Source organism: Meles meles, chromosome 5 (assembly GCF_922984935.1).
Source record: "Meles meles chromosome 5, mMelMel3.1 paternal haplotype, whole genome shotgun sequence".
Taxonomy (NCBI): domain Eukaryota; kingdom Metazoa; phylum Chordata; class Mammalia; order Carnivora; family Mustelidae; genus Meles; species Meles meles.
Window position 1 is genome coordinate 65,397,344 of NC_060070.1, and position 23,165 is coordinate 65,420,508.

Below are 23,165 nucleotides of genomic sequence, written 5' to 3' on the forward strand. Positions count from 1 at the left end.
CACTGAGCAGAGAGCTTGATCCCAGGACCCAGAGGCTTTAACCCACTGAGCCACCCAGGTGCCCCCCTTTCAATATTTTTTTATGCATATGCAAAAAAGATAAGAATAAAATATATCCTTACCTACCCTCCTCATTTTATTACACAGAATGTAGCATACAGTACAGACTGATTTGCACATTGTTTTCTTTACTGAACAGTATAACCTGAACATCTCTCCACATCAGTACAGAAAAGGTTTCATCATGTTTTTACAGCTGTGTACTATTAGTTATGTAAATGGGCCATAGTTATTTTGGGTTCTGTCCAAGCTCTGCCACAATAAGTGGCCTTGTGCATTTTTATTTACTATGTGTGCAGAAGTAGCTGTTGGAAACATGTCCAGAGGTGGGATAGCTGGGTCCAGAGAACATCAAATCAAAATTTTGGTGGGTATTGCCAGACTTCCTCGAAAGGGGCTGGACCATTGCTCCTTTCATGGTAATGTAATTTTCATTTGTATTTATCATACTAACTTTTATTTCACCAGGGATATTTCTTTTTCTGTGAAATGTTTAATGTGCTTTGCTCATTTTTCTATGGAATTATTTCTAATCTTCTTAATTTCTGGGTCACCTCAGAAGTACATTATCTCTTCAGGAAAACAGTATTTGTCATTGATCTGATTTGTCATTTCTTTCTAGTTTATCATTTAATCCTTTACTTTGTTTATCTGTATTGGCCAGGCAAGTGAATTAAAAAAAAAAATCATGCTATTTAACTTACCTTCTTTAATTTTTTGGTTTCTTTATTTTTGGCATAGAAGGGCCTTTCCTATGCCACATCAGCAGGAAATTCACCCATATTTTCTTCTATAATTTTTATTTATTTCTTTTTACTTTTAATATCTGATAAAATTAAAGTCTTCTCCTGATGTACAATGTGAGGCATAGATCCAATTCTCCTTTTTCTTTAAATGGACAATCAGTTGTCCCATTAATCTAAATATCCATCTTTATTCTATTAATATGGATGTCATCTTTATCCTATACCATATTTCTGAATAGATTTGTGTCTATTTTTGAAGATTTTATTCTATTCCACTGGTCTTTCTATTCATGTGCCAATATTAGACATTTAACTAATAAGACTCTGTGCCCTGTTTTATTATCTGGTAAATTGAATCTTAATCTTCTTTTTTTTCTTTTAGTTTTTCTAGTTATTTAATTTTTTTATTTTTCCACATGAACTTATGCTGTTGTTTTTATTGGGATAATACTATATTTAGAAATTAACTTGAGGAGAATTGACACCTTTCCCTTATTGAGTCTCCCTATCTACAATGGCCAAGGTATGTCTTGTATTCATTTAAGATATAGGGGAAGAAAAAAAATTCCCATCTACCCTCCTTAGTTCTTCAGCTGAGGCCCTACAAATTAGACTGACAAAAGACAAATTAAGAAGAGAAAAGCAAACAGTTTATTAACACATGCTGTGCTCAAAGTAGAGAAACCTCAGTGATGAGTAACTCATTTTTTCATTTTTTCAAAAAAAAACAACTGGGACTTATTTAGCATCTTAACAAAAGAACAATAAATTTGTTAAGAAGGGACAAGAAAAAAGAAAGGTGGTTTGGTCTTTTAGAGGTGGCAAACTGTGGGAAGGTAAATGTATAGGGGAAAGAAATGAAAGGTATGGGCTATTTAGTAAAGTTTGTTATGTACATTCTCTGGGCTGAAAAGTCTAGAGTCAATTTTGGTTATAAAGTATCATTGTCCTTCCCCGTAGAGAAGGTAGGACAGAGTGTTTTTGTGTCTTCTTTTTTTCAATTGCTTTTAGCCCCAAACAATCCTTGTTGGAGTGTCATATTTTGGGGTGGCAAATTCTAAATCCCTTCAAAGTCTGTTGTTGTGTTCTTCAGAAGGACTTGAAAATTTTCCTCAAATAAATTTGTAAATTTTGTGTTCAGTTTTTTCCCCTTTGTATTTTGTATTTTTTTGGATCTAGTGTATATACAATCTTCTATTCCACTTTATCTTCAGACTGGTTGTCTTTAAAATTAAAACACTGAGAAGCACCACGAGGCAAACCACATATTGCATTGAAGTAATTTATAAGGTCAATCATTGAAAGACAAAATGAGTCAGCTTCAGAGCGAATTCAATCAACAAAATTTGTACAGACACTTTTCACTACCATGAAGCTACTGTAACACATACTGGTTATGTAGCTTCTAAAATCTGAACAACTCAAAGAAAAAGTTGTTAATGGAAGTTATAGAATGCCAAAACATAGTCAGAGATATGATTGTAAAAGGGTTTTGTTCTCATTCATAACTCCTCACTGCCTCCTAATGGGTGGTCTTAGTATTTGAAGGGCCCTCTCTTTTGCTGAGGGTCTAGATGTGAGCGTATGAGTTAAGAGGTTATTGGATTGGGTGGAAATAAATTGTTCTGGTAAGAAATAAAAGAGAGATTTAGATGTCTGGGGAAAAGTCCTGGACTGTGAAAGCCCAGAGGCAGCTGGGCTGGTAATTGGAGGGGGGAAGGAAAAGCCCCCTGGTTGGAGGGAAAATATGGGTATAGAAGAAACAAATCATATTGGGATATTTGAATTTGTGTGGTGAAAGCTAGGCCATGTTAACCTTCTCTGACTCCCCTGTGGAATGGTTGTTAACGGGGAATGAGATGAACGTTGTGAGTTGGCAGTTGAGGGATTTTTGCATGTTAGGAAACAGTGTTGATGTTGGGTGGTCAGCCGTATCTCCTCTTGGAGACATTAAGTCTGTCTTGGATTGAAGAGGTGGAGAGAAATTCTCAATCAAGATGATTTCAGAAAATGGATTGGGATGGAATTTGCAGATTAGGAGGGAGGGACAATAGGAAACACAATAGTGACGATCTGAAAAAGGCTGGGGAAAGAAGAGTAAAGTTGACACCAACATTTATTAAGCATCTGTTTGATGGGTGAGGATATAAAGCTGGGGAATATTAGGTGAATGGCTCAAGGGTACTCAGTTTAGAGGTGGAATATACATGATTGGGAAATGGTTGCCTCTCCCAAATGGCTCCGTCTCCATGTTAGGGTTTGTGCTTTGGTTCCTGCCAGTTGTAGTCCAGAGTTTCCCAACCCTGTGACTGTGGACACCCAGAAGATTGCTGGTAGCCATTGCAAGGGATTTAAGAATCCTTTATATTCTAAACATCACCTGTAGATTAAATATTTCTAACACATATGTGTTGTTACTCTTCCAAATGAACTTATATTAACCTCAGTTTAATCAAGAGATAGAAACCAACAGTAATGTAAAACAGGGGAAGTTTAATATAAAGAATTATTAAACTATGATAGAAGAGTATCTATAAAGATGTAAAGACAACTTTAAAGGGTGTCCTAGGGCTGAGAAAGAGCATCCAGGGATGGACAGCTTGGAAGGAGGTGTTCCTTTCTCAGGCTGGGGTTTAGGGCTTGTTGGAGAAGTTGTGTTTATAGCCTATTGGATGTCAGAGAGGATGGTCATTTACCATGACCAAAGGTGGTTCATAGTTGTTGGACAAGAAGGAAGCAATCTCCTCCTTCAGCATGGGCAAACAGACATATGAGGGAGTAGAAGGTACATGCTATGAACTGAATGTTATGTTCCCCTCAAGTTGATATGTTGAAGCCCAAATGTGATGGTGTTTGGAGGTGAGGCCACTGGAAGGAAATCAAGTCACGAGTGTGCAGCCCCACGATGAGATCAGTGTCCTTGTAAGAACACAAAGACAGCTGAATCTTTCTCTCTCACTCTCTCCTCTCTACAAGAACACCAGCTATCTATAAACTAGGAAGAACTTCACGAGGAAGTCCCAACCACCTCCGCACAACTCTATAGATTACTATGAAGAACACACATTGAACATATGTGGAAGTGTACTGAATAGTATCAATCATCATTGCTATTGCTAGTAATAGAATAACTTTTTAATAAGGTTTCCTTTGCATTTCAGTAGATTTCATTTGCAAATTGGTGGGATAGATACTCATACACAGAAACACACACATGGTTTCTACTCTTCTAACCAAACTCACTAATACCTAAGAAATTCAAAATTTCTGTCAAGTCTGCATTATATAGAAGATTCTGTCATTAAACTCTACTGGTAAACCTGTACCTAAACATTACAGCTACAGTGTGATACTGTCCCCAGTGCTGCAGCACCTGGTTTGCATCTGAGAACACTGACCTGAATGACATTTTCAGGAAGTAAGTGAGAAGAGAGGAGAGAAGGGAGAATCAAGAGCAAAAGTTAGTTTCATATAAAATGAAACAATCAAGTCAGCTGACAGTGTGCTAGATGAGCCCCCCTCACTTTACAGGTTGAAATTTTACTTTAAACTCAACTTTTCAGTAAAAGAAAAAAGAAGAAAATTCTAGGATACAAATTGTGAAACTTGTAACGATAATGTGATACTTTAATTTGGTTAAAATGCCTGACAGTATAAGTCAGTACAACTTTTGGCTGACACAAATGAAGAGTTATGCTCAAGTGCACAAAAGCTTTCCCATGAGCGACTTGTTTTTGGTTTTAATAAGTCTCCATCTCTTTAAGTGGATTGCCGGTAAACTCTTTTGCTAGTTTAATGCTAGAAAACAAATGGGAACCTTGAGGTTTTTCCCCTCAAGATGCCTATTTCTAATATCAAGATTGCTACAGCCATTTGGAGGATGGGAACATGGAGACAAGAGAAGGCATCAAAAAATATTTTGGGCTGGGGAAGTAACAGAAAGAAACACATCATAAGGAAGAATATTTTTATATATTTTTATAATTATTTTTATAGAATATTTTTTATATGAAGTATGTAGTTAAGAAACTCAACAAGCTGACCAATAGTTCAGGTACACAAGTCCTGAGAAATTATCCAGGCAAGCCCATTCCTAGGTTAAATGAGGACACTGAGCCCTGGAGCTCCACAGTGGGACTTGCCCAAAATCTAATAGCTGATTTTGGGTAGAGCTATGTCTCGTGATTGATCTGAGAATTTGTGTCAACTGTTCATTTCATAAAACTCCACTGAACTTTAGAGGAAACATGTGCTTGAATGTTAAATACTTTTATGTGCCCTAAGAGCTATAGAACTCAAAAGATTATTTCCTATTTGGGATCTCGGTTGTGAATGTTCCTTTCTCAAACTATAATATCCTCACTGGGCTTTCCCATTCTCCAAATCTACTCAACCATAGCACAATACCAGACTCCATGTCAACTGACTTCCTCTCTCTTTGACCTTCCTGAGCCCAACCCCACCATAGGTCACCCTCCATCAGCTTTCCTTACATCTCCATCAGTCTATGAAGCACAGCTATAAGAGGACCAGTCAGTGTGAGGTCTTGGCTCAACGAAGATTCAGGTGCCACAATGTCATTACCTCTTCGTGTTGCCTCTTACTTCTCTGCTGAGGAGCCTCCTCAGTATTATCCTCATAGTGGCTATTTGAAGGATCTCTGTCTTTAAACTCCCTTTTTCCTGCTCCACAAACCATCAAACTGCCTATCTGCCTATCTAAACAATTCTTTTTTCTTTCTTTCTTTCTTTTTTTGACCAAGATGATCCAAGCCAAAATGTGTGAGCTTCATCAATTAAACTTATCTTCAATTCAAACAACCTATCATTACATCTTTTACTTTGTTCTTATTTTTACATTCAAAGAAGAGATAGTATCTCTGTGTCCTAGATCAGGGATTCTCAAGTTTGGTTGCATGTTAGAATCAATCAGGGATTTTGATGGCAAGGCACTCCCAGCCAATTAAATCAGAGCCTTGTTTTTAAAACTCCCAGGTGATTCCTTTATATTTCCAAATTTCAGAACCACTTTTCTAGATCTCTTGTCTCAGCTCAACTTTGAAGGGTGTCTGTACCCTTGTCTTTCTGTCCCTCTTCAACTTCTTCATTCTCTTCCCCCTCCTTTTGTTTTATGCATTTTAGCTTTCAGTATTTTTAGAGCTCCTGATGAGCAAATATCTCCCTTTACCTGCTGTCTTCTCTAGCAACTATACTACTTGCTACTTCTGTTTGCTATCAAATGTGTGGAAGAGACTGAACCTTCCACTTACACTTGTCACCCACTTTTTAGTAATCTGACTTCTAAATCCCCTACTCTGTTAGAACAACCTTTGAAATGGACTTAATTTTCTTGCCTCAATTTAAGTGACTTCTGGTATTCTTGACTACTGCCTCCTTGAAGTGCTTGATTTCTAGGGAACTACATTATCCATGTTCTTTATGTCAGCCTTCTTTTCCTTATTCACTAATATAAACACATTCAGGCTCTTTCCTTAACTACCTGGTTTCCTCTACTTTTGCTCTTTCTTTTCAGGGACTTAGGTATGACATTTCTATTTCTGTGGCAGGAGGCCTTTCTCTCTACCTCTTTTCTTTATCCCCCTCACCTCTGATGGAAAACACATCTTTGGAAAGATGGAATAAAGAGATAGAGCCCACACTATAAGACTGTAGCCTAATGGTTTTAGAACAACAATGCTGAATCCCTGCTGCATGGGTTAGAACCCCAGCTCTCATAAGTAGCTTTGTGGCATTAGATACTCTACTTAGCCACTTTATGTCTCAATAGCCACCATAAAATAAAGAAAATGATAGCACTTATTTCATAAGGAACAAGTTAGTTAACTTGTATAAAGTGCTTAGAATAGTCCCTGGCATATAAATGTTATATAAATTTTAGCTATTTTTAGAAACCTTAATATAAGAAGAGAAAGAGTTTTTTGTCGTATTTTGCCTTGTTTTTCCATTAGGTAAAGATTCACTCCACCTGAGCAAGATCCTACAGTCAATGGTAAACAGTTTCTTTAGAATCCTAAAGTTAATTCTTGTTGACCTCCTTAGGAGCCTCTAAAATGGATATGGGATGCTGTGAGGAAGTGTCTGGAAACAGAAATACCACAGGGATCCCAGTGACGGCAGGGTAGGTAAGAGGGTGGGTGGATTAGAGAGAGAGGGTGAGAAACCCATCTGAGGAACATGTACCATCCTTCAGTCTCAAGGAGGGTGTGTGTGTGTGTGTGTGTGTGTGTGTGTTTCTACTAGTAGACTCCACCTGCACAGCTTTCCAGATATGCTACTATGATCACAATGGTGAGGTTGTATTTTTTAATGCTCCAATCTCAAACTCCTGGCTTCTGAATAAAAGTTCTGTATCTCCAGTAGTTTAGTAGGCATCAAACGTTGGGTATCCAGCTCTCTGCTCAGCATAATACATCTTTCCCTTGGAGCCACCGTTGTCCAAAACTTATTTATATTGTCAGAAATACCTTTCCTCCAATCACTCAGGCTTGAGACCTGTAGTTATTTCCAATTATTCACCATTAGAATTCAAGCTCTATTTTGTACTAGCTAAGTGATCTGAAGGAGGCTATTTACATTTCTGATCTGTATTTCTTTATCTGTAATTTGTAGTTAATTTTGACTGCCTCATAAGGCTTACTGAAGAGGACAATGGTACACTACCATAACTACTAGTAGTAGTAATATGGAAAATAGCATTATTAGTAATGATGATAGGTAACATTTATTGATCTCTTAGTATTTTCTCACTTAACCCTCATAATAACTCTATGAGGCAGGTTGTATTATCATTAGGTCCCAGAATAATAAAATGAAGCCTATAAAAGGCTCATGCATTGATTCAACAAATGTTTACTGAATGTCTAGTCTATACCAGGTATTTTTCTAAGAGTTTGAGATGCATCCGTGCATTAGACAACATCTTTGATCTTAATGAGCTTATCTCCTAGTTGGGATAACCAAGTCAACAAATAAAATAAATACAGCCTGGGAAGAGTCCTGTGAAGTAAACAGTAGAGTCTTGTGAGATGGAGTTACAGGTGGACTGCCCTACTTTGGATAGAATAATTAAAGAAGGTTTTTCTTTAAGCTGAGACATAGTGATAAGAAACGATTCACCCAGGAAAGTCCTGAGAGGGAGTGCCGAGGCCTTAACACAAGTGGGGGATGGCATGTTTGAGAGACTGAAGACAAGCAGGGCTGGGACAAAGTGAGGCTGGGGGAGTTGAGGGAAATGGGGTGGGACAGCCCCAGAAGAGGAGATTCCTGTGGACCGCGGCAAGGAGTTTGGGGTCTATTGCAATGCAATGAGAAGACTGAATAGACTTAGAGCAATGAAAAGACTGGCCTCAGTTAAAATTTGAAGTAGCTCTCTGGGGGTGGGGCGCCTGAGTAGCTCAGGTGGTTAAGCGTCCGACTCTTGATTTCAGCTGGGGTCATGATCTTGGGGTCCTGGGATCGAGCTCCACATGCGTCCCTGCGCTCTGCAGGCAGTCCGCTTGAGGACTGTCTTTCTCCCTCTCCGTCTCCCTCTGACCCTCTTCCCACTCACAGAAGCATGTATGCTCTCTCTCTCAAATAAATAAATAAATCTTAATAAAATAGCTTTCTATCAGTGTGGTGAATGGCTTGTAGGAGTGCAAGAGGGAGCCCTGGAAGACGGGAAGGGGGACAACTGCCACAGTCCAGGCAGGAGCTGGTGGGGCTTTGGCTCGGGAGTGATTGCAAAGGGAGAAAAGTACATGGGTGAGGGGCCTGTTTGTGAGGCAGGGTCTTTGCGACTTGCTGGTGGGTGTGGCGCAAATAAGGAAAGAGGAGGACCCAAAGATCGATATCGAGCTGAAGCAACTGGGTGAATGGCGGGACGATAACTGAGCTGGGAGGACTGGAGTAGAAGCAGGTTTCGAGAAAAAGAAATGAGACATGAATTCAAGAGTTATGTTTTAACCGTGTTTAAAGAAAAAAAAAAAAGATAAGTGGGCCTCCAAAGGAAGAGGTCAATTAGACATTTGGATACATGACCCTGGGTGAGAAAATCGGGGTTTATCTGCACATACATGGTGTCTAGAGCCATGGGCCTGAAGCAGAAAACATACTTAAAGAAAAGGCAGCTCATAAGCACTAAGGACCCCTAACATTTATAATTTATATGTCAGGTCGAGGAGAAGAAACCAGAGATATGAGAAAAGAAACCTGTCCCAAGTCACCCAGTCAATAAGGAGCTGAGCAATGATCACGGGTGAGGATTCGCGCAGTCCCGAGGGCTCTAGGATGTGGAGAATCCCCTCCCTGCAGTCTGGATTATTGCAACAGCCTCTTCTTCTTCAGAATGCTGAGTCTGGCATTCAAAGCCAGCGTTGATGGACTTATCCCCACTTCCCAACAGTTTTCTGGCACCACAGATGTTCCTGTATTTGTTGACTGAGAAGCGCTCTACAACCTACAAACTTCTAGAAATGCACAGGTATTCCTCTAGGTAGCAGGAACCATCCCCCCCGTAACACTCATTCATTCAACAAATATTGGGTCCTTGCTGTGTGTCAGGCCCCACTGAAGCTCCTGCAGGGACTGCAGAGAACAGAGCAGATGAGGTCCCCACTCTTATGGAACTGACACCGGGGAGGCAGGTCTTTCCATTCCAGTTCTCTCAGGGGACCTCCCCGAAGTCATAGCCATTTCCACTTCTACAAATGTTCTTTCTTCCTCCTCACCTTCTTTTGTCTCCTCCACTTTCTCAAATCCTTCTTTTCCACAGAAGCCAAACAGTCTAAAAAGAGCATCTGTTAGGTTGCCACATGTGAGTCGCTGATAGGACTTAACATAAACATTACCTGCTCCCCTCCATTCCCTCCCACCGAGATACACAACTACCTACAGAGATCCTGCTCTAAGCGGAGACATCAACACAGAAACATCTGCAGAAACCATCAGATCTCCCTATGCAAACTGATACAAAGAGACCAATCTAGAGGAACAGACCTTCAAAAGAGGAGGAGTGAGAACACCAGTGTTGGTGAGTAAAACAAAAGAGGGAATTTAGGGAGAAAACGTGTTGGCAGAGAAAATGAAGGGTGATAGAAGAGATGAAGGCAATGGGAGAGAGGTGATCAGCAGAACAACTTCAGGTTCCGCAGACAGATGGTAAACCCAGAAGGCCCATGGGTAATAAGCTCTTGGTACTATTTTGTGCTCCCGTGCCTGACTCATTACCTATTGCCAAGAACGAGAGGCAGAGAGAGCCACACCTGGGGGTTCTTCTCACGAGCTCAGGTTCAGAGTAAGACTTGTGAGGAAGGTCAGTTCTTCCTCTCCAGCAAGTGCAGGCTATATTAGGGATGTTTCCCTGGGTGTTAACCTATTTAACACTAAAGCCTTCTCAACCAGTAGATTAGTCTAATGCTTTCTGATGGCATTCATAGATAATTCTCTCATATGTTTACCTACAGCGAACAAACAAATAACTTCCATTAGCACAAGTGACATGGTTGAATAAAGAATTATGATGTAACACGGGTACAAAGCATCATCTATATTGAAGACTAGTGAGACACAGGTTAATTTATGTTCCAACAGATGGAGCCACAGCCTGGAGGGGCTCCATATGCTTCAATGACCCATGCCCACCCCTCAAAAAAATCAATAACAAGAAGACCCATGCGGAAGGAGAAGGAGAATTGCAAAGAAAAAAAAAATATATATATATATATTTGCAATTGTATATATGTATGTATATATAATAACATTATATATATATATATATATATATATATATATAAAATGTTATTTGGTATAGAATTCTTCTGTGGTTGTGCCAAGTACCTGTACCAGTGTTTAATTCACAGTAGACGCTCAATAGCTCATGAATGAATACTCGTGACATAATCTGATGACTAGACTGTACCCTGAGCATTCTTAGAATAGCAAATTTCTCCTCTTCGTTTGGCTTTGTTTTTCTCTCCTGTCCCTTTTATTGTTTGCATATGCATGCCCTTTGGACACCCATTTCCCATCAAAATGTCGTGGAAAAATTCTGTGAAGCTTGCCTACAGGGTCAAACTGATGTCAGAGGGAGGTGTTGGGAGAGGCAAGTGATAAAAATAGCCCAGCTGAGATTCCCACCCGCTCCTCCTCCCTTAACAGGGCATTCTAGGTGGTATTTCTCGAATTGTGTTTCTTTAGCCATCTGCTTCAGTATCATCTGGGTTGTTTGTCAAAAATTCCAATTCCCAGGCCACAGCCCAAAAAGTCTGATTCAGTGCTTCTGGATGGGGGTACCTGACGTCGTTCCTCTGCACAACCAGGCTTGAGAATCTCTTTTAGAGGAAGGTGAACCAGCCATCTTTTATCCCTAATCCAGAATCCAGGGAGAACCGAAAACTTTGAAAATTGTGACTTTTTCATAACTCACTTGGGGGACAAACTAGGACCCACAAAGTGCCACAAAGACACTTCTGATTCTTTTTTTTTTTAAGATTTTATTTATTTATTTATTTGACAGAGAGAGATCATAAGTAGGCAGAGAGGCAGGCAGAGAGAGTGAGAGGGAAGCAGGCTCCCTGCTGAGCAGAGAGCCCGATGCAGGACTCGATCCTAGGACCCTGAGATCATGACCTGAGCCGAAGGCAGCGGCTTAAACCACTGAGCCACCCAGGAGCCCTTATGATTCTTTTTTATTTCACGTGATGTGAACTGTCAAACATTCTGCTGCAGAGATGTTCATAATCTGTTTGATTAGAAGGTGTTGCCCCAACCCCACTAGGAATGACATGGGATATACAGTTTACGCCCTGGATTGCCTTTCTGATGTGCAAACATTTTTTTTTTTTTTTTAATTCAGAAACACATATGGCCTCAAGGAGTTCAGGAAAAGGGCACTTGGACTGGGTTCTCATGTCCCATCTGGAGGCGGTGTTTGAAGCAGTTATATTTAGGTCTGACAATAATAAGAAAGTCTAATAGAAAGAAAGCTAGATGGGGACCCTGGAGACTTCCTTTCTGGGCCTCCATTCTCCTGAAAGTGAGAGAGGAGATGATATTTAAGGCCTTTTAACTCTAAAATTTTGATTTTTACAACTTCTTGCTCTTGCAAATGTTGAGGCATTACGGCCACAAAGATTCAATTGTGGTCTTATTTTTGCTGAGAAGATCTAAAAAGGTAAAAATGTTTCTTGGTCTTTGGGGCTTGGAGACAGATTCTTGAATTCTGACCTGTCTCTCAGCAGTGTGAAAACACGTTCATCCAAATACTGTAGCTACTTTGATACATTACTGCACTCAGTAAAGCTGCTAGGAAACTACTAGAAGGCAGATGCAGTCACAAACTCCAGAGAGTGCTACGGAACATTGTGGAAGAAAGTTTGACTTATGTTAGGCAGAGGAGGAAGAAAGAGATTCAGGATAACAGATCTGACAAAGCCTCCATTACCAGCTGATCTCAGAATGGATTTCATTCAAAGGGCAGCAAATCGCCTTTAAGCAAAATCCTAGGGATTCCTAACCCCACGTGAGTAGGGTCTCTCTAGTCCTCTATGCAGTTATTGATGTTTAAATGATCATTCTAGGACCCTATGAAAACCTGAAGCAAGATTTAGAAAAATCTGAAAAAAAAAAAAAAAAACCCACTCATATAATACAAAATAAAACAAAGTAACATCCTCTGAGTTTATTCTATCAGAAGCAAATTGTGTCCGCCTAAAATATACATGTTGAAGTCCTAACAACATCCCCTCGCCCCAGTGTCTCAGAATGTAAACTTATTTGGAAACAGGGTCTTCATGGAGGCAATGATGTTAAAATGAGGTCTTTAACCTCATTATTGGATGACTGGCATTCCGATGTGAAAGGGAAATCTGTACGCACATGTGCAGGGAGAACATCATGAGAACAAGAAGGTAGCCATCTAGAAGCCAATGAGAAAGGCCCCACGAAACGACACACACACTTTAGTCCAATGGCGGAGGGGGGCCTTGGTAACTCTAGTGTGTGCATTCTAGTCCCCTTTCATTCCTGGCTCGGTTTATCCCTCATTCTTTGTTTTCCATTTGTTTCATTTTCTAATTTTGTCTTCTAGTGTTACCTTACTGTACTGGATATCTATTTATAAGCTTCCTGAAATTCTTTTTAGGTTTAGAGATGATATAAATTTATAAGTAAATATTGTCTTGCCTGAGCCCGTTTAACTCCTACATGGTTGGTATGAAACAATTCGATGACAACAGACAGTTATCCTCTAACTACTGGGGAAAGAACTGTGAGATATGAGACGGTTTGGTTTCACAGAGCAAATGATTTCTCACTCTGGACAAGAGTTCTTTGGGCAATATGCCATTTTAAAGTGGTGCTTGCATAGTCCAAAAAGTAAGGGCTGTCCTCAACTCTTTATGATAGAGAGCAGGTGAAAGGGACAACATTTCTACATGAAGGAATTTTATAAAGTATGCCCATACGTCCATTAAGCAAAAAGAATGACCATTTACTGAGCACCTGTTCCATAGTCAGCTCTGGGCTGGACACGTGTTGTGCAGCTGGTCATCTAATCCTGGTAATAACTGTGCAAGGAGATCTTTCTAGCTTCCTACTTAGGACCAAAAATACCCAGCTGAGAGAGGTAAAGTAACTTCTTTAAGAGTAGGCAATGAGTAAAATGTGGAGCAGAGATTTTTTTTTAATACTTTTCTTTTTTTTTTTTTTAAAGATTTTATTTATTTGAGAAAACAAACACAGAGGGAGAATGAGAGGGAGAAGCAGAATTCCTACTGAGCAGGGAGCCCGATGTGGGGCTCGATCTCAGGACCCTGAAATCATGACCCGAGCCAAAGGCAGATGCTTAACTGACTGAGTCACCCAGGTGCCCCTGAGCAGAGATTTGATACAGAGAAATCTGACTCTTAACTCCATAATGCTTACATCCCTCCCAATTGCCTCCTTATAGTTCACACACTGCTTGTCTCTCTTACATAGAAATAGGAGGATCAATACTTCTGGAAATGTCATTGATGAAGACACTTACCTTAAATTGAACATTTATAAATCTAAGACCAAGACAATGAACGTATCTGCATTTAGTGTAAATGTGAATAAAGATATGTAAAGAAATAACTATATTTTTAGAACAGTGTGGTTTCTAAACCATGTGGGCCACAGAAAAGGATTAGGAAAAAGATTTGGAGTGAAAACAAGGAAAACAGATTAACTCCAGACTATGGTTTTCATCCATTCCTTAGTGAGAAGGGTTTGGAAGACAGTAAAGAACCACTCTCTATATTGACTGTGGATACTGTCTCCTAATCCATGGAGGGGAGACTGTTGTGGAAATTACTAGTTGCCCCAATATCCATTTTCTCCCATTTAAAAGGCTATGTGGTTGGGGCTCCTGTGTGGCTCAGTCAGTTATGCGTCTGACTCAACTCTTGGTGTCAGTTCAGGTCATGGTCTAGGTTTGGCTGATGGAGCCCCAAGTTGAACCCTGTGTCTGAACTCCATGCTGGGCAGATTCACTCTCTCTCTCTGCTCCTGCTCATCTCTAAAATAAATAAATAACTAAATAAATAATAAATAGTGGTTACCCAGGTAAAGTATATATTTCATAGCCTTCCTTGCAGACAGATATAGCCATAAACATTGGTCAGGTGGCTGTGAGCAGAGGTGCTCTGTGCCTCTCCTCACTGTGCTCTTGGGGGAGGGGTTGGCTCCCATGCTCTGTATTCCTCCCTTTGGCTGGAAAGCAGGTGTGGTGGTGGGGTCTGAATCAGACACTGTAGACCTTCAGATGGAAACCAGGTTGTTGGGGATGAAAGAGTAATAAAAAGAAGAGCCTCAAGATCATGCAACTGCTTCCCTAGCCTGATTGCCTACCTGCACTTTTATATAGGAGAGACATGAAAAATCTGTTTCTAAAGCCATCATTCTTTTGTCTCACTTTTATTGCAACCAAACCATTATTCTCACTAATAAGCTATATTTTAACTAATAATTAAACAAAATGCATCATTTCCCCAAATCTTCTGAATAAGAGTGTATATGCAAATTCTCTCTATGGAATTACTTACTTCATTTCAGTATACCTTTTGTGCCCCAATGGCCCCCAACAATGAGAGATCTTTAAATATTGAGGGCAATTCATTTCCTTAGTTCCTGTACTCTCTTCAGGAAAAGTCAACCAAGGGGATCCTGTGTTCTCAAGTTCTCTTAGGAGGATGTGAAACTCTGTGGAAACTCTGGCTCATTTCTTTTCGGTGCAGCATAGAAGCAATTGTGAAAGTGAAGACAGCATGAGGATGAACTGATATTTATTTGTGATTTTGCTTAAGCCCAAACACTCCAACAAGTGACTGGAAATTTCTGTCACGACCTGACCTATCAGAGCCCTTCGAAACTTGGGCAGGGGGTTGGACCAGGGGTTTCTCAGACCTATCTGAGGTTTCTAGAGATAGTACATTGGCAGCTTCCGGAAGAGATGGGGGAAGGGGGTGTTATAACCAGAATTCCCCTATGGTCCCCTTTTCTAAAATAGGGTATAGAGAAGAAGTGGGAGGAGTCCCCCTAAACCACTAAGAAGTCTCAGCTGTGAAACTGATGACTTATTGATGAGCACATGGAGTCAACAACTACACGTTGTATAATACATTTCAATGAGGAGAAAAAGTGAAAGGGCACTTACCCACTTCTTATAGGTATTCGAATAGGCTCCTGCTCTCAGCAAAACTGCCAGGAAGTTATTGCAGAGTTTAAAGCAAAGTTAATTAGTAGGATCAGGAATTGCATATAAGGCTCTTGAGCTCTTTGTCTTCTCTTCGTGGACGGTGGATGCCCGGAGTAGAACAGAGGGGCCAGCCTACCAGGAGATGCTAGAGTTAAGGTGGGAGGCCTGGGGGCAGCGGGGAGAGCACCTGCGCCTGTTAGTGAGTGCCCGAAAGATAATGGGTCTGATGTTGGTAAAACACCTCTCACCCCCACTCCCGGAAAGGAGATATTTGAGTTATGCCTTTTTTATTTTGCATAAGGGAAGAAAAAAAATGAGAAGAGGGGGGAAAATCCTGGGGCTCATTAAATAAAAAAAGTAAAAGTTAGTAAAGAATATTGGGAGGGAATTATATTGTAAGAAGAGAGAAAGAAGTCTGTTCATCAAATTGATAAAACGCAGGGTCCCCACAGTCGAATATTCGAGAGTGTCACCACATACCATCTCTAAGTCCTGGGCAGATTGTAGTTGAAGAAAAAATTAAACAAATGTGGTCCTTACCTTGGAAAATAAAATTCTAGGCGGGTAACAGTGACCTAAATTGAGGTAAGTTACTAATGCCGTAAGCTATAAAGTTGGTTTTTAGACTGCAGTTAACCCTTGAAGAACACAAGGGTTAGGGGTCTGACCCCCTGCATAATCAAGAATCCTTGCATAATTTTGACTCCCCCCAAACTTAACTGCTAATAGCTTAGTGTTGACTAGAAGCCTTAACAAGACATAGTCAGTTAACACAGTCGGTTAATGCTGATCTTGTATGTTATATGTATCATATACCATAGTCTTAAAATAAAGTAAACTAGAGAAAAGGCAATGTTAATAAGAAAACCACAGGGAAGAGAAAACACATTTTCAGTACTTTATGGTAGCCACGAGGAAAAAATCCACGGAGCAGTGGACCTGCGCAGTTCAAACCTGTGCTGTTGAAGGGTCAGTTGTACAATAATATTTTCAACATGCTTACCATGCTCTCAACCCCAAGAAATTTCTGCTGCCAGGGATTAGTATTGTGTTAAGTTATAATTCAGAGATATGTAGGTTAATAAATTTTCTTTAGAAGAAAAACAAGTTTATGCAAGAAAATGTCCATTTTAGTAGAAAGTGAGTAAGTATTCTATGTAGAGATACCCTCTATATATTTTTATTTTATTATTTATTTTTTTTTTGGTGACGTGTTACCAGGAGAAAAATGGACATTCTGGAAAAAATCCACATGAGCAAGTTCCACATATGGTTCCCAAGCTAAAGTTCCCTTCTGTGTTTATGGCAAAAGAAAAGCAGCATGATTCTCTGAAACTTTCCCTTGGTGCATGAAATCCTTGGTTTATTGGCATGAGACAATGATGAGATGAGTAGGTGTTTAGATTGAGGCTGATACACAGCCAGGCTGGCCAACTCCTTCACTAGGTAGACCAAGGTCTTCTCATTCTCAGATTAAATACTAAGGAAGTACCTAAGGCCAGAATTATTTGAAATAAGCGGGGAGTTGGTGAACCTTTGATGAGTTCATGACTTAAGTTAATGAAACAAAACTCTGAAACACAGCAATCAAAAACTGAGAAGCTAAAATAGGAAAGGTTGAATGGTATGGAACCCCAGCCAAGCCTTGACCAACACAGTATTTGGAAACAGATGGCATAAAAGATTAAAAATATCTGGCACAAACTGGATTAATTAAGAATGGCAGGGGCCAACTGAGTGTGGAACATGTGGGCGGATATGGAGTTAAGCTGAGTTTATAAAGCTAAGGGAGTCCAAATTATTTCAGAGTGTATATATATGAGCCCTACCTTAGAAATATGTTCTGTAGCCTACATGCAGATCTTAGTGAGTATTAATACCTCACCAGGAATGTTTGTAAAGGTAAATTTAATGGCGTATTCCTTATGTTTAGCTTCATTATGGTCTTTACTGTGAATTTCCTAAGAAGAAAATAAAAGTATATAAAACAAAATTGCCATGTATATTTCACTACGACTCAAGACTTTTCAAATACGTTTGTAGCCTTCACCTCGTCATCTCATATACTTCTAAAATAAAAAGGCACTGGTCATTATCTAAAAAGTTCATATTCTTTTGTGTCTTCTAAAAAAACTTTTCAACCTGCAGAACCAAGAAGAACATATTGTAGAGTAAGAAAGCCCTCAAAATCTAAGAGACTATAAAACAATAGGGTTATATTTGCCAGAAGCCTTTTTCTCCTGACACTTCTGTCTTGTATTCTGTGACCTGTAAATACTGACAAAGAGCAAGAATAGACACCAGCACCAGGCAGATGTCACTGTTTTTGCGTAAGACAGAGGAGCTACACCTGAATTTGAAGCCTTTTATAAACCAAAGAGAAGAAATAACCTATTTTTAGGTCCAACTTGTTCAACTTAGTATTCCAATATCATTTTCTTTAACGTTGTTAATTATTACAATTCTGAATAATTCAGTTGCATAGGAAATTCTTTAGAGATGTCACGGAGCCCGGCTCTGTCACAGAATCAATGGGGTAAGATCCTGGTCTCCAGAATTAGCATTTATAAACTTCTGGATACTTTTCTGTAAAATAGTTTTGGTTTTGAGGATTAAATGAGATAATATTTATGGAAGTACATTGGAACTGTAAGTCACTATACAAATGGAAAGTATTGTTTTGTAAAGTTGTTATTCTCTGCTCACAGAATCATGGCTTGGTTATCCTGAGACCCAACTGGATTTTCTGTTCTATGAAAAACAAAGGGAAAAGCAACATCAACAACTTTGAATCTTCTCATTGAAGAATAAAGAGTTCTGTTATAGGTCAAAGGACTTAAACTTAGTCTAGCAATTATCTTTCCCTTTCCCTTTTCCTGAAAGGCAAGACTGCGTGCAAAGTTAACTGCTGACGGTTTCCTGTCCTGCTACTAACGACTGCCTCAATTAGACTGAGAGCCTTGATCCCTGAAAATAATCCTTTGCTGCAAAAAGACACCATAAACTTTGGCTATAAAATAAACATATTTTGTTTCATATAGATAATAAAAGGGAACATTCACATTCTCATGCCTTTTTGAGCAGAAAAACTTTGAAATGCTTCAAGTCAAATGTTTAAAATACAAAGGGAGAATGGCATAAATTATTTAGACTATATGTGATAGATAGGGGATTAAGTTAATTTATACAAGGTCCCTTTAAGTTAAAAAGAAGCAATCCAAAATAAAAGTAGTCAAACGACATAATCAGTTCCTAGAAGTGAAAATGCAAATGATTAATAAACATACGAAATAAAAAAAGCCCAGTGATGTATGGTTTCCTCTGACGAATAGTTCACAATTAAAAAGATTGATAACTTGCAATGCTAATAAAAATAGAAAAGAACAAACATGCTCATGTATTACTAGTTGGGAGTACAAATGACTGTACTCTTTTCAGATAGCATCTATGGACCATCAATGGACGGTAGTAATTCTAAATACTGCGTCAGAAAGGATGGTTGTCCATCTTAATTCACTTATTTATCCAACAAGTATTTATTGCATGCCTACCTGTTGCCAGGAATGCAGAAGTAATAAGATAGAAATAAATCTCTGCTTCCATGAGGAAGGGATTCACAGTTTATTGGGAAAGAGACAAACAGGAGGCATAATAAAGAAGTCAATTGCATAGTATATAAGGAAATGATATGTGCAATGGAAAAAAACCAGCACAGTGAGGAAAATCCACAATATTGAGATGGGAATGTGGACTGCAGTTTTATTTTTTTTAATTCTTTTTAAAAAGACTATTTATTTGCCAGAGAGAAAATACAAGCAGAGGAAGTTGCAGGCAGAGGGAGAAGTAGGCTCCCTATGGAGCAAGGAGCCCCATGTGGGCCTTGATCCTAGGGTTCTGGGATCATGACCTGAGCCAAAGGCAGATGCTTAACCAGTTGAGCCACCTAGGCAACCTGGACTGCAGTTGTAAATAGCGGGTCTGTGTAGGTCAGACTGAGAAAGCAAAGTTTGAGCAAAGACTAAAAGGAAGCATGGGAGTTACTATTCAGATGCTCCCAGGGGAAGAAAGTTCCAGGCATAGGGAGGATAGGGTGTAAATATAAATACATATAAATAGATTTAAGGGAAAAAAAGAGAAGTGATTGAATTCAAATATAAAAAGCCAAACTGGTAGGGGTGCCTAGGTGGCTCAGTGGGTTAAAGCCTCTGCCTTCAGCTCAGGTTATGATCTCAGGGTTCTGGGATCAAGGCCCGCATCCAGCTCTCTGCTCAGCAGGGAGCCTGCTTCCTCCTCTCTCTGCCTGCTTCTCTGCCTACTTGTGATCTCTGTCTGTCAAATGAATAAATAAAATCTTTAATTTAAAAAAAAAAAACCAAATTGGTAAAAGGGTGTTACCAGGGCTGGAAGGTGGAGGGATAAGAGAGATGTTGTTCATGGGTACTAACTTGCAACTTATAGTTAAATCAGTCCTGGAGATCTAATGCACAGGGTAGTACCAATAGATAATATTATATTATAAACATTTAACTTGCTAACACATAGATCTTAATTATTCCCACCACAAAAAAGAAATGAGAATTACATGATGTGAAAGAGCTGTTAGCTAACACTTCAGTGAAAATCATATTGCAATAGATAAATGTATCAGATCAACATGTTATATACTTTAATATGACACCACATTATATGTCAAATATAATTCAATTAAAACACTGTCACTTTATTCTGTCTAATCAGAGACCTCTCATAATCTAGTGGTAACTTTCACATCCGACAGTATCCTAGATTTTTTTGTATACCCCTTTTACTAGCTCTTCTGACAATGTCTCATACTGTACAAGTTTTCTTCATAATTTTTTTGGAGGATTAACATACTTTTAAGTGTAGAATTGGATGAGTTTTAAAATACAGACGCAGGAGTGCCTTGGTGGCTCGGTTGATTAGCAACTGCCTTCAGCTCAGGTCACGATCCCAGAGTCCCAGGATTGAGTCCTACATCAGGCTCCCAGCTCCACAGGCATTCTGTTTCTTCCTCTGATCTTCTCTCTCTCTCTCTTTCAAATAAATACACAAAATCTTTTAAAAAATAAAATGTGGATGCATTCATGTAACTACCACTGTTTTCCAGAGTGAGTGCCCAGTTTACATTCCCACCAACAGTGTAAGAGGGTTCCCCTTTCTCCCCATCCTCACCAACATCTGTTATTTCCCTAGTTGTTAATTTTAGTCATTCTGACCTGTGTGAGGTGGTCTCTCACTGTGGTTTTAATTTGTAGTTGATTTGTGGTTTTGAGTTGTAGATTTGAGTGATGTTGAGCATTTTTTCATGTGTCTGTTGGCCATTTGGATGTCTTCTTTGCAGAAATATCTGTTCATGTCTTCTGCCCATTTCTTGCCTGGATTTTTAAAATTTTTGGGTGTTGAGTTTGATAAGTTCTCTATAGATTTTGGATACTAGCCCTTTAACTGATAAGACATGGGCAAATATCTCCTCCCATTCCCGTTCTGTAGGTTGCCGTTCAGTTTTGTTGGCTGTTTCCTTTGCTGTGCAAAACATTTTATCTTGATGAAGTCCCAATAGTTGGTTTTTGCTTTTGTTTCTTTTGCCTTTGGAGATGACTCTAGCAAGAACTTGCTGCGACCGAGGCCCCAAACGTTGCTGCCTGTGTTCTCCTCATCCATTTTTTAGAAAAAAAATTTTAAAGACTTAATTTTTTTAAGGGCAATTTTAGTCTTAATACAAAATTAAGAGGACTTTACAGTGATTTCCCATATACCTCCCAGGCAATTTTGAGACATCTTCAGCCCTGACACAATATAGTAATATCTCAAGAGCCCCTAAGTGTTAAAAGAAAATAAGTAAAATCACATTTTATATAACTGGAGACAGAGGCCTCTTGTTAGTGTTCATCACTATAATTCCATACTTTTAAATATGCTGTGTACGTCTGTCATTGTTAGATTGGGTTTCTGATTTATTCAGGCAAGAACTGAATGACCATAGGAGTGAGGTGACCCTGAGAGGGTTGCTAGAGGGAGACAGGCGGGGGGAGGGGTAGTTAGGTGACTGGCATTAAGGAGAGCACTTGAAGTAATGAGCACTGCGTATTGTCTGCAACTGATGAATCAGTGACTTCTACCTCTGAAACTAGTAATACAGTATATGTTAATTACGTTGAATTTTTTAAATATTTTTTTATTTATTTGACAGAGAGAAATCACAACTAGGCAGAGAGGCAGGCAGAGAGAGAGAGGAGGAAGCAGGCTCCCTGCAGAGCAGAGAGCCTGATGTGGGGCTCGATCCCAGGACTCTGGGATCATGACCTGAGCCGAAGGCAGAGGCTTTAACCCACTGAGCCACCCAGGCGCCCCTAATTACGTTGAATTTAAATAAAAAAATTTTTTAAAAAGTAGGTGACAGGGGCACCTGGGTGGCTCAGTGGGTTAAGCCGCTGCCTTCGGCTCAGGTCATGATCTCAGGGTCCTGGGATCGAGTCCCACATCGGGCTCTCTGCTTGGCGGGGAGCCTGCTCCCCCTTCTCTCTCTCTGCCTGCTTGAGATCTCTCTCTCTCTGTCAAATAAATAAATATTAAAAAAAAAAAAGTAGGTGACAGAAGCAGTCCCAGTCACATAGGGGCGACAGGTGGCTGAGGCATGAGGAGCTGTGCCGTTGGTGGCAGGGCCCACCAGGAAACCAGTCCCTGCCAAGAATGTTGCCCCAACATCCAGAACGCACCAGTGTCCTAGGCAGGCTGATTGGCACTCTCAGTGTAGCCCGACTCAAATCCACCGTGGAAATGAATTTTGAAGGAGAGTGTCAGGACCTGGAAAAGCTTCACTTTCTAAAGTGACAGACGGATTGAAAATTTGCAGAAAGAAACTGCTCCATTTCTATACAAGTTTCTCTCTCTTTTTTAAATTTAAGTAATTACAAGTTGTTTGATGGAGAAGCGTTGGCGAAAGTCCAGAAACCAGCACAGAACAGAAATGAGGGCCGAAGAGCCATGCTTCCGACAAACATCTGGTTCAGAAGGAGCCCCACGCACAGCCCAGGGAGCACATTCAGCTCCCCTGGGAGGGTGTCACGTTTAACTGATGGCTCTTGTTGCTGACCCCGTGGGTGGCAGGAAGGAAGAGGAGTGACCATGGTATTCACCGAAGGACCAGCATGTCCTCCTGCCCCCCGAGAAGTTGAATTCTTAGACGGCTCGACCACGGACTTGTGTGGTGCAGGAGGGGATTTCCACTTTCAAAAATAGTCTGACTTCAGTTAAGGTTGAGATCGCATTTTTGGGAAGTTTGTTATATTTAGAAGCTTTCTTTCACCCTCATGGCTTTTCAAGTCCATCTGCAACATGGCGCAGTACTCTCAGTTTTTCTGGCCTCATTTACCTGGGGGTTCCATTTGGAACCTAGGCTTTTTCTTAAAAATGTATGAAACCACCATTGCATTGACAAAAATATATTTTATTTTTTAAAGGATTTTATTTATTTGCCAGAGAGAGAGAGCAAGCCGAGAAAATGGCAGACAGAGGGAGAAGCAGGCTCCCTGCTGAGCAAGGAACCCCAGGCCATACTTGATCCCAGGACCCTGGGATCATGACCTGAGCTGAAGGCAGACTCTTAACCATCTGAGCCTC

The 23,165-nt window shown here is 39.9% G+C and overlaps 1 long non-coding RNA gene across 1 annotated transcript in view; it reads left to right on the forward strand.

The window, feature by feature from the left end:
- The first annotated feature begins 371 nt into the window (after window positions 1-371).
- LOC123941893 overlaps window positions 372-23,165 on the forward strand; it is a 70,790-nt gene continuing 47,996 nt past the window's right edge. Inside the window, exon 1 of the long non-coding RNA XR_006818365.1 lies at window positions 372-479. This is a non-coding gene — a long non-coding RNA (uncharacterized LOC123941893). The remainder of the gene's footprint in view (window positions 480-23,165) is intronic.